At 38.6% G+C, this 12,536-nt stretch overlaps 1 protein-coding gene across 3 annotated transcripts in view; it reads left to right on the forward strand.

Moving 5' to 3' along the window:
* Positions 1 to 12,536, forward strand: part of PHF21B (PHD finger protein 21B) — a 164,894-nt gene that overhangs the window by 61,796 nt on the left and 90,562 nt on the right. The window lies entirely within an intron of this gene.

Genomic DNA, 12,536 nt, shown 5'->3' on the forward strand with positions numbered 1-12,536 from the left:
TTGTTAGATCTATGTTCGATAAAGCCTTTGTCCTTTGAGAATGTGTACAAAATCCTACCTGTCATCAATACTGTAGGTGAGGTCTACCCAACTTTTAGTATGTTAGGCCGTTGGTTTATTGTGATACTTGAACAAGGCTTACTAGGGACAATGCCCCCCCTCCCCACAGTTTTTGCTGCACACCCTTGAGGTCTGTGCAATATAGTCTTGATAGGCTTGCCTAGAGATAAGAACCTTTACTAACTGAGCTATGACTTGCTCTGCTATTGCCACTCATTAGAGACCACAGGATCCAGGAATATGGCTGCTAATTTGCTATGGCCTTCCTGACAACACAACTAACAGTTAAATATTGCTCCTTTTTACATTAGAAACAACAACAGCAAAAAAGAAAAAAAAGAGATATCAAGACTTTCTTGCAACACTATGTTCTTTGGCAAGAAAACTTACAGATACATAGATCCAGTTATGAGTTTCTCCTCAACAGCAGCTTGCCATCACAATTTATATTCCGTGAAGCTAAAGTATTTCTATCATGAAAAGAGTGGACAATTAATAAGTTTATTATCTTTCGGATCTTGCAGAGGTTACGTTTGTGTCTTAATTGGAACAGGGTTCTTTTTATTTTTTTCCTCTAGCAGAGAAAAAAGTCTTTCTTTTTAAGAAAGAACTAATTTAGCATAAAATGTATTTAGTGTCAGGGCTTAATAGAATGAGTAAATCATCACCTAATACAATAATATCTTAGGCTAGTTAGAAAAATTGTCAGAACATGAAGTAAGCACTGGTATAGCGAAATCCCAGCAGAGCACATCTAACATGAAAAGCTGACTAATAAAATTCCTAGTTTGGCTAATAATTTTTCAAAGCATTAATACTGCAGCTAGTGTGTGGAGTCTTCCACCTTTAGCACCATGAATTATTGGAACTCTGAAAACGCACTGTAAATAAGTTATAAATGTGAGCGTGTTCACAAGGATCTTTATGTTTCCTTTCATTACAATGAAAAATTTGACATAATTAAGAACCTGACTTCTAGTGCCATGGAGGAATAATGGTTAAAGGTGGATATGAAAAACGATGCTGAGTGTGTAAACATGGAAACATACTTTGAGATAAATCTTACTTCCAAATCTGTCCCTGTCAGCTACCATCTGAATTCATCTGGCACAGAGAGGGCATATAGAATGCTGCATCCGTCTGCCTGGAAAGTGGGGAATATAATGTACAGCCAAACCCAAACCTCATTAGCTATTATAATTTCTTCTGAAGGTATGTAGTTCGCAGTGTCTTAGTAAAGTGCATTAGCTGTCAGGCTTTTTAAATGCCTCATAATAAAAGCACCAGCTGCCGACAAGCTAGCCGTCTCTCCTCCCCCTCTCACTGCACGCTGGTTTTATGGTTGCTAGCACAGTTTTTATTAGAGATTCTGGTTTAACTAGCAGAAATTAAAGTGTGTAAGTTTTAAAAATCTGAAGATAAGAGACAGAGGCAGCTGTGTACTCTGCTATATCTTTCATTATGAACGTGGAGAAGTGAGTGTAGCCAAGGAGGCTCTCAAAGGCATTCAGGGCAAGGTAGCTACAGTTTTAGGCAGCAAGGAGCAAGTAGGATAAAACATCTTTAAAATTATGTAAGATGTTTCATTTTTTTAAAAAATGATTTTGTGAGTATTATTCCAGCCAGTAATGTTGAACATCTGAAGTAGAAGATCCTCCCTGGTATTGCTTTGCTTATAGCTATTAAAGGCAATAGATTTATGTGACCTTATATTGGCTGAAGAAAACACTCTCCTTTTCCAAGCTCGTTTGTGTTTCCAGTGATGTTAATAGGAGCTGTGTTGTTATGCATGTGAATGAGAATGGGACTGTTGTAATACACACACTTGTATCTCCAACTGGAGTCAAAAGTCAGCTGTGATTTGACATAATAGTAGAAAAACCAGCTTTCAATCATTAGTCTTAAGGCAGGCAAGGCACAGATGCTTAAAGATCCTTTCTGGACAATGTGTAAATAACTGTAAATGGCTAGTTAATGTCTTCTGATCCTTTGCTTTAGTTAAGATGCATTTGCAGAATTTAGCTGAACCACATGAGATTTCAAGAGTTTTGTAATCCCCAAATCAGAGTGGATGAGTGAAACAGTCTTGTGGAGTGTCCTGAGTACAATAGTGTTTTTCAGTGGACATGGGTTTTCCAGATCCATTTTCTATAGTGTATTTCTTACAAATTAACTTCTCAGTAGGGTCTTGGCTCTGTTCCTATCCCTGTCACCAGTTCTTTCTACTATGTTGTGTATGGCTTCACAGTGCCAAGTATCTTTAGTTCTACTTGATTCTGGTAGCTATTAAGGACATATTTAGGAGTGCCTAGGAAACTACACCTCCCCCTGTAGATTTTCTCCATTGATAATCCTAAACCTAATTCTCTGTCTCCTCTACAGAAGTAATAATCACAGTAATATCTGAGTGTTTTGTAAAGGACGAGGTGTGATGCATTTCATCAGTGTTTGAGAAATATTTTGGGAAACCAGGAAGAAATTTCCTTCATTAGGACTCAAGATGCTTTATTGTGACCAGTGCTCCAGCTTCCCTGTGGAAAAGGTTGTAACTAGATCAGTGTTTTCCAGCATGACCTGAGGGGTGTGGGAGAGGTAACAAAAGATTCAGAAGGTCTGAGGAAGCCAATCATATTATTGTTAGGCTTAAATTTATTGTCCTGATATTAACACATGCATGGGAAAATGTTAGGAGTGCACAAAAGGAAAAGCTCTGTTGCTTTACATTAAGGTTTTAAGACCAAGTAGTGGTATTAGCAGCATTGTTATTTAAACTGGACATTTAGAAAAGATGTAATTTTTTATACAAAGGGCTCCTTTACTCCCCTCTGTCCAAGCTCAAAGAGGTCTTAAAACCTTTATAAAGGAGTGTTACATTCCACTTCAAGCCTCTTTTCATTAACGGAGCAAAGTCCATGAGAATGCAGTCCAAAGCTGCCACGTGTGAGTGAGTTTTGGGAGATGCCTATGAGCCAGGTGGCTCAGTCTTCAGGGAGCTTTCTTTAGGATGAGAGAGAGAAATTCTCTGAGCCAATCTAAGTGGCACCTGGGTACGCAATAGGCTTTGCAACAGACTTTACTACACAGAGCCCTGCTGCTTTACTGCCATCCTTATTGCCTCCAGTCATGTCCCACTGGGTTTCTGTGTGCCTGGGCCCTCGGTACAGGCAGAACAAAGAGTGATATGAAGTAGGAAAGGAAGGGAGGATGAGGAATATATCAGGGGTATACAGTGCAGGGTAAATGTTGAACAGTGGCCTCTATGTGACTCCGAAATAACAATTGGTGGGCAACAAACAAAAATCCACCTTGCATAATAGGCAATCAAAGTGCCTGTGAAAATCAAGGTCATTTGTAAGATGATTTGTTAGTCTTATTTGTGAAGAATGATTCAAAACTGTTGTGTACTTTTTTCTTTGTGTTCTTTGTGCTGCTTTTGTTTGCATGAGCTGGAATATGTTGTATAATATGTCTGTGATAATGTTAGCTCTCACGGGCAGAGGAAAGAAATGAGATACGGGACAGGAGGGACACCAGTAGATTTTATTATTATTATTGGTTAGAATATAAGAAAGATGGAATTTGAACATATTCACTATTTCTTATCAAGATTTTTGAAGTGCAAATTTTCTCTCTCTGTTATTTCCTTACAGATGGGAATAGTAAAGTAGTTTAAGCCTTGAAAGCCTGTTTAAGTAATCTTAAAGTAAAAATCACTACAGGATGTTGCTTTTAGAAAACGAAATGAGTAAAACAGGGAAATCCAAGGTAAACTCAAACAATACCTAAAGCTTTACTTAGTTACAGAGATGTGCAATCAAAGCAAGCCAAAACAACCTTCCCTTATCTCTCCCATTATATTATTCAGTAATTATATATTACAGGATGTGTAACAATGAATGAAATTGCAGAGACACTGACACTTTTCCCCCAGTTTTTCCTCCTCCTCTGAAATCACCAGAGGTCGGTTTTATGGTCTGGACTGAGCGTTCTATCTCGGGTTGTCGATTACCAATATCAGTGGTTTGTATAACCAGGCCCTTGCTAGCATCCATGGTTAGTCTAAGGATGAGGCCCCAGGCTTGACGTGTATAAAGCTGCTTCAGTGATTGAATGTGTAGTTCCAGTAATATCAATCTTTTCAGCAGGGACTGAGGTGAGGTCAGGAAAGGGGAATGGATATATTTTGATCCAGTGTTCCCTGTCCCCAGAGGTGACTGGTTTGCCTTGAGTGCTACAGGTGTAGGGTGGAAGTGGCAGCATTGTTCCAAGATGCCAACTGCAATGCAGTGTCACTGCATGAGCTGATAGTTCCCTCACTTTTAAAGTAGGCCTGTTATCAAAAGGATCAGGCATTTCTCTCTTGTTGATGATTGAGGATTTGGCCAGTTCTTTTCCACAAGATCCCTTCTTTTCCTCTTTGAAGGACAACCTCATTGTTACATGTCCTCTCAAAGCTGACTTTGATCAGTGCTGTGTACAGTCAGGTTCATGGATGTATGCTGAGAAGCTGTTATGTCTGCCACTCAGTGCTGCATTCTGACCTTAATAATTTTGGCACTCCAAATCCACAACCCAGCACTGACAAATTGAACTTTCTTTCTCTTGGCAGGCCGTGCTTTACTCATGTGAACTATAATCTTCTGCTGCTCCTCTTCCCACTGTAGAGGTTTTTAACTTCATAAATTTAAAACTAGTCATGTTGTGGCTTATTTCAAAGGGATGTTGAGATGTAACAAAAGGAGCTTGACAAGATAAAAAGGAGCAAACTAACCTGGCCTGTTTGTTTTAGGAAGAACATTAACAATTCACTAATATAAATGCAGCCATGGATTAATTGTGTAATAACATTCATATTCCCCCTGCAGTTGTCCTCTATTGATTTGTACAGGAATTATAATGCCTTTCCCTCACTGCATTTTCATAGTTGGCTTGATATCATAAAGCCTTATTGCCACAAATTCCAAAATTACTTTATGCTTTCTGTTCTGCATCACTCCATTTTCTATTGGGTTTGGAAGTACCTAAAAAGTCATATTTATGTCTCCTGGGTGATACACAGACCACTTCAAAGTCCAGCAAAAAAGCAGGGAGCTCAAGGACAGGGAGTCATGGTTCAGTGGCCACAGCTGTCTCTACCACTGCTTGTCTGAGACCCTTTGGCCCTGGCCTGTATGACCAAGGGTCAGAGATGTTATTTACCATTCCCTAACTATTCTGTGATCCTGCCAGAGATGTTATTTACTGCAGGAGGATCTGGCTGGTTTTAGCAAGGCCAGTTATCTTTGTTCCTTTACTTCTTCCTTCCTGGCATATCATAGAATCATAGAATAGTTAGGGTTGGAAAGGACCTTAAGATCATATAGTTCCCAACCCCCCTGCCATGGGCAGGGACACCTCATACTAAACCATGCCACCCAAGGCTCAATCAAACAACTTGAACACTGCGAGGGATGGAGCATTCACAACTTCCCTGAGCAGCACATTCCAGTTCTTCACCACCCTCACAGTAAAGAACTTCTTCCTTATATCCCATCTAAACTTTCCCTGTTTAGGTTTTAACCCATTACCCCTTGTCCTATCACTACAGTCCCTAATGAAGAGTCCATCCCCAGTATCCCTATAGGCCCCCTTCGGATACTGGAAGGCTGCTATGAGGTCTCCATGCAGCCTTCTCTTCTCCAGGCTGAACAGTCCCAACTTTCTCAGCCTATCTTCATACGGGAGGTGCTCCAGTCCCCTGAGCATCCTCGTGGCCCTCGTCTGGACTTATTTTTGTGGCAATCTAGCACCTGTGTTTAATCTAAATTTATCAGTGATCTCCACCTTTTTTCCTCCTTTGCTCACTTCAGCTGAGGTTCTTTGTAGTGTGATCAGAAAATCTCAGTATTTTCTGATGTCTGCCTATGGTAAGCCCACATTAGCTTTCAGTTGTCCCCCATTACTAGAAAGTCCCAAATTTAAAATTAAAATGTACTATCATCCTACTCAGACCTACTGTTATCCTCCCTTTTCATTATTCTAGTTTATTAACATTTGAAGGCCTGAGAAGAATGCATCAAGACAATAGAGGACCTTGTAATGTGATGACTCTGATGCAGACACAGCAGGCAGAGCTTCAGAAGATTAGAAATGGTAATACTTGTAATTAGAAATTCTGCAGTCAAGTAATGCTAGTTAGGAACTTGCAAGCAGAATTTAAGCACTCAGATTAATCTATATGGTGAGAAAATAATTCTGTCAAGCAAAGTGTTTCACCATCAGGCTATCTCTGGGATGAGTCCCTTGGATGGATCTTCATTTTGAATGCTAGTGATGCAGACATAGGGTGTGAGGCATTAGCGAACAGGTTGTAGGGTGCACCACTTAATACAGTGTGTAACTGCTTTCTTCTGCAGCTGTAAGGGAAACAGAACTTCCCAATTCTGGGTTTATGGTGGTACATTTACATATTCAGCCCATCCTCATAAACTGTGCTCAAAGTGCTGCAGCATTGAAAAGCACTGGGCTGGGCAGAGGAAGATTTTTCAGTAGGTACAAATGAATACCCATGTTTTCCCAGCAGATCGGTAAATGCCCTTGCCATTAGAAAAGTATGTCTTAATTCTCATCTGTGCTGAGCACATATATTTCCTATTCATGCCTCCAGGAGAGTTGTGGGCATTAAACATCTTGTTTATGATTTTCCTCTTGGGGAATTTGTCATTGTGTAAAGCAGTAAACATTGATTTTGTAAGGATTTCAAAAGCATTCACCTTATAACTAGAAATATACACATTTTGCCAAATAATGAATACTTTCACTTTTTTTCCCCTGGTTCTGTTCTCTCTGTGGTCTTGAATGTTACTTAGTAAGTAACTACTGGGTATGGCTTGTTCTCTAATGCTGTTTTTTTTCTTCACCTGTACCTGCAGTTTCTCTTATTTTGGCAGCATGACTTTGCTCCTCAATATGCTCATACTACATATGTTTTTCAGACTAGTTTTTTCAAGCTCCAGCTTTTACTGACTTTCTTTTTTTCTGGGAAGATTATAGACAATTCCCAAACCAACACTGTTAGTCAATCCTTTGCAGGTACTATAGGGCCAAGCTGATATTCTCGGTCCTTGGCCACTCCATCACCTTAAGCGAAACTACTTGAGCTGGAACCATCAAGATGTATCAGCCATTTTTATTCTGTCAGCTGGAAGATGCAAAAAAAAAAAGTGCTGTCAACACAGGGCAGGCTCTGCATACACCAAGGCACTCTGTGACACAGCAGTCTCATGACATACAGTAGAGCTCCACATAGGCAGACTCCTGCATCGTCGTGCATAGCAAATGCTTCTGTATATTTTAGGATTTAGAAATCAAGGCCTTCTTAAGTTACAGCAATTAAAAAAAGCTGCTGCACAAGATCACTTGCAAAACCTGGCTTTTCTAGAACACAGGAAACTAGGAATATGAGTTCAGAAGCTGAGGTGAAAAAGGTGCTGGGTTTATTTTGATGAGCATTTAAAAGCACCAGTCATTTAAATGTGACTGTAGAACCAGTCTTTCAGTGGCTACTTTAGACAAATATCTGTGGAATGTCTAGATATACTTGAATATATTCGAGCCTGCCTCAGATCAAGAGTACAGAGATGGCTGCCTAAGGTCGCTAGGACCCAACATTTTCTGTGTTTCTTTATTTGCATAAAGAATGTATCTTGATCTGAAAACTGTACTAGAATATATCCAGAATTCCTTAGCAGCTTATATCTTTGTTTTTCTTCTACTGTAGATCATTATATTTTTAATACTGTAATTGACATAATTAGAAATATTGATTCCATTTCCAATGAAACAATTTAACTGTAACTGTGCCAAGATGCCAAAAATTAATCAGTCTACTGTTGCTTTGCTTGCAGGAATGAATCTTGGTCCAGAGTCAGCAGGGTTTTTTATTTTTTGTTGTTGTTTTTTCTTTTCTTTCTTTGGTTTGGATCAGATGCCACTAATAGAATATTGTCCTCAGCTCCTGTATTTTTTTGATTGCTTGGTGTCAAAGATGCTCTAAGAGGCATAAAATGAGTGTGTTAAAATAATCTCTGATAGTATCATTAGAGGGACATAGCATACTTAAAATGGGAAACAATTTTCAGTTTTAGTGCATGCTTCTCCAGTGGGAGGTCATATGGTGAAATTTAAAATAGGGTGAGTATAATCTGGGTCCTGGAGAGTGGAGCAGAATGACATTCTGCATGAGAAGAGAAGATGAGAAGTTACATTACTTTTTGTCTAAATAAGGCAGAGATGTGAAGCATTTATATTGCATAATTTGCAAAAAACACTGTGTTTGACTAGATGCACATGCTTCTGAAGCAAGTGCTTGAATAAACATGAATAACACACAAAGCAAATCTTACTGGTCTCCAGAGTGAAAGGAACAGATTTGAGTCTACAGTTAAAAAAAAATACATATCCACAAGAAACCTTTTAATCAACATATTGATTGCTGAGTTCTCTTTTTGTACCTCTAGCACAGCAGTGTGATTTTTTTTCCTCATAAAGCTTTTAGAAAGTTCCTGGATGGCATTTCTATGTAGTACTTGAAAAGAAGGGTACAGACAGCCACTGTTACTTTAGGTCTCCCTGGAGAAAAATGCCCAATCAATTCATTCCAGCAGAGAAAAACCAGTGAAGGTTCTTTCAGTAGAACTAAAACTGTAAAAGTTATTTTTAACTATATTTAGTGTGGCAAGATTATTTTTTTTCTTGGTTATCTTAAAGTCTGAAGCTGATTTTCAACTTACTGCACATTTCCAGCAAAACGTGCTGTTCTCTCTAAAAATACAGACTTTGAGGAAAACAGAATGTTTAGTGCCTCTTAGCCGGGAGTTGGCTGTATGTGTAACTCCTGCTACAAATGTCTTTCTCCAAATGCAGTGTGAAGCTGGTTGCACATTTGGATTTGTGGCCCAAGAAAGGTTCAGTGTGGCCTATTAAACAAGCTTGTGCTTTTTCGTGGGGTTAGGTAATGGATAATAATAAATAATAATTGATGAATACTGAAGGAGAAAGGTGAAGAGTGGAGGAGTGCTAGAAGGCTTGCTTTGTGTATCTCTGCCATTGCAGTACCGGTTCTTTTCTAGTGCTGTTGTGTATGAACTCAGTGTGTTTTTGGCATGACATATGGAGGCTGCTTTTTCCCCTTCCTTGATAAATTTGCATGGTTCTATGGCCAAAAAGAGGTTTAAAAGGCCAGAGACAGACTCTGTCATTCTTTAAAATGAATCACTTTTGTTCTGTTACACTGACAGTAGTATCCAAAGAGAGACTGAGAAATATAATGACATATTGCATAGCCTATTTTTATGCCTGTTGCTTTCCTGGATTGAAATGTTCTTAAAATACAAACATGCAGTCCATTTTCAAAACACTATGTCAAATCTGAGTCAGAAATAACACGTGTTGGGCCCTTCAGAGAAAAGTGGTAGTTTGAGAAAGATAAAAGTAAAGGATTTGTCCATCCTCTGTGTTTTCTAGTGATCCACTGGAGGAAAGGTACTATAGAAATATGAAACATTTCTTTCTTGAGTCTCACAAGTTTCCTCCACAGATTCAAACTTTTTACTTCTACAAGATTACGCTAGGGAAAAATATACCTTTGTATTTGAAGACCAAGTTTTTTGTTTCTTTCATTTCCCTTTCATGTGAATAATATTTAAGATGCTTGAGCAAGAAATTCATATTAGAAGATCAGCTAAAGACAAAGTGGTGATACATTTATAGAGGAACTGGTACAGTTAGTACCTAATTACTGAAATAATACTTAACATGTCAGGCTCCATTGTACAATTTGCTTCTAATATATATTAATAGAAAGTATCCAAAATCATAAAAAAGCAATCCCTATCCTAGTGCATATCAGCAAATTGGTTCACTTTAGCATATACATGCATATAGATACTTACACACACATAAATATATATACCTACTTACGTGTGTTCTCATATATATAATGTGTGTGTGTATTTATCTCTTTGATTTCATTATTTGATGTCTGTTAGAGCATTTCAGCTTGTTTACACTTATTTAAGTCAGGACGTAAATTTAAACTGCCGCAGCTAACAGGAATGGTTACATGTATAGACAAGTTTTTTGTTTCCAGTAGTGATGTTGTAAGAAATGTAGTGCAGACTTTTTCACACTTTTGCTTGCATTTCTATTCCTTCACTTTCTGAAAGTCATTTTACCTCACAGGTATACACTGATTGATGTTTCTTTTAGAGATGTGTCAAGAGAAGATCAATGTGTTGCATGTGGCTATAGAAGATGAGCACAGCAGATGCCTGTTAATTTACCTAAAAACACAAGACACTGAGAGTATTTAACTGCTGGCCAGCACTCTAGGGATAATACACATTTGCTGTTTTGTGTATAACTCCCTATCCATTTTAGTAGTAGTCATAATCTAATACAAACATATTTGTTAACTTTTTAATGGAGTAAAGACTGACCATGGAGTGCTATAATTTTAACCATCCAGGTGCAGAATAGTGCGGCTCTGTCTGACGGCCTTTGAACAAGCACATGTATTACTCAGTGGAAGAAAGAAAGCAGATGTAGCTGGTGAAGGTTCCCATCTGATTGCAGTTATTGATGAAATTCTGACTTCAGCAGAAGCAGAGCAAGGTTCTACAACAGGCTATAAGACAGCCAGTGCTTTGATTGATTACAACTGCCCAATTCAGCACAAGTCAAACATTTCAGTCTTCCCTGTGCTTGATTTAATTTGTTTAAATGGCGTGTGCAAAAGCGGTGGGGGCTCTTGGCTTCTTGACAATCTCGTTGGCATTTGATCAAAGTCAAATGTTGCTTGCACTTGCCAGGAAAAAAAAAAAAAAAGGAAAAGAGTTAAAAATGGAGTATTCAAAGGTAGAACTCATGCAGGAAATGTTACTGTTTACTGTATAGTCACAAAAGTCCCCCTGCCTCCACTGTGTCACTTAACCCTAATTTAAACGGGGAAGGGATCTGACATCTGCCAGCTGTATAGTACTGAAAGGACATTCAGTTTATTTCTGCTTAAAGACTATGTGGACAGCCCACTATGTTTTTGACTTTGGTTTCTATCAGAAACATGAGAAATGCCAATTTAGTAGGACAGAAAATGGTGACCCCAGTCAGACTGCAGAAGATGCAGGAATAGCTTCAAAACTTTTGCCAGCTTACAGTTATTTTCACACTCCCAATTCAGATAGCATATGCATGGAGAAAGGTTCACTCTCCTGGCAGGCTCTTTTGCTGTTTTGGGGTTTTTACTAGGTTCTGCTCACTGAGGTTAGGCTGAAAGCAGCACAGGAACCCAAGAGATAAAACATGCATAACTTAGCATTTGAGTGAAAGGGAAGATTTTTTCAAAAGGAATTAAATTAATTAGAAAACAAAGGTCTTAGTTAAAGGAAAATTATTCATTGATGTTCTTTTTCTGATTGACCGTAAAAATTGCAGCTGTTGTTCCATTGACTGCTAAAATATTTATGATTTTTCTTTTTCATCACCAGCACAGACTGAACTTTTCCTCCTCATATATCTTTTAAATACCCACATTTTAATCCTTATAAAATGATTCAGAGTAATTTGCACCGTGAAGTCCCATACTTATTAGTTCTCTCTGATTCAGAATCAGGTTTGCATTTGAAAAAAAGTGGTGTTCTTAAACATTGTAGCTTCAAAGCTATCCTCCTTTCTGCAGATCAAGTTGAGTTTTTCTCCATTACGTATCATCCACAAAATCAGGTTGAAAACCAAAGGCCTGGTAACTATTATGACAGCATAATAATGGCTGCATTGAGTCAGACGGAACATCCGTCCAGTATTGGTTGGTATCCTGTCTGTGTTAGCAGCCAGAAGGAAATATGTAGGGACAAATAGAAGAGCAAGACAAGTTCATGGAATACTTTCTCAAAGTCTCCCCAGCCATCAGCTATTTCGCTTCAGGTTTCCTGAGCCAAATGTAGTAGTGCCCATGTATTTAGATGTCCTCAGTGGCATTCTTTCCTGTGAACATGTCTTGTTTTCCGCTGACCCCACGTAAATTTTGAGCACCCACAGTGTCCTTTCAAAAGGCATTTTGAACCTGGCTTCTACAGGTTTCATGTGATGGCCCATTGTTCTTACCAGATGAGACATAAAACAATGAATCTCCACCTACTATAGGATTTAGCAAACCTGTATCGTATTGTTCTTTGTCAGCTTCATGCAAAACTGGTGAATTCAGGTATTTTTTACCTTTGGTCGTGATACGAAGCTATTTGGGTGTGTTACAGACCTCTGAAGCTTTTCCAGTTCTAACGCTAACCTTTTGCAATGGCAGGATCAGAACAGTACTGAGGGTGAGGGATATCAGGACTTGCTTCTCTAATTTGTAATCTCCATAATTTGTGTTTGGCTGTCATATAAAGAATGAAATAGATTACAGCAGAACTTTCCCTGTAATTGTTTTTCTAATTCAG

This window comes from Neopsephotus bourkii, unplaced genomic scaffold (assembly GCF_033783945.1).
Source record: "Neopsephotus bourkii isolate Nb327-2 ecotype Australia unplaced genomic scaffold, CSIRO-AGI_Nbou_v1 NB_107, whole genome shotgun sequence".
Classification (NCBI taxonomy): Eukaryota; Metazoa; Chordata; class Aves; order Psittaciformes; family Psittacidae; genus Neopsephotus; species Neopsephotus bourkii.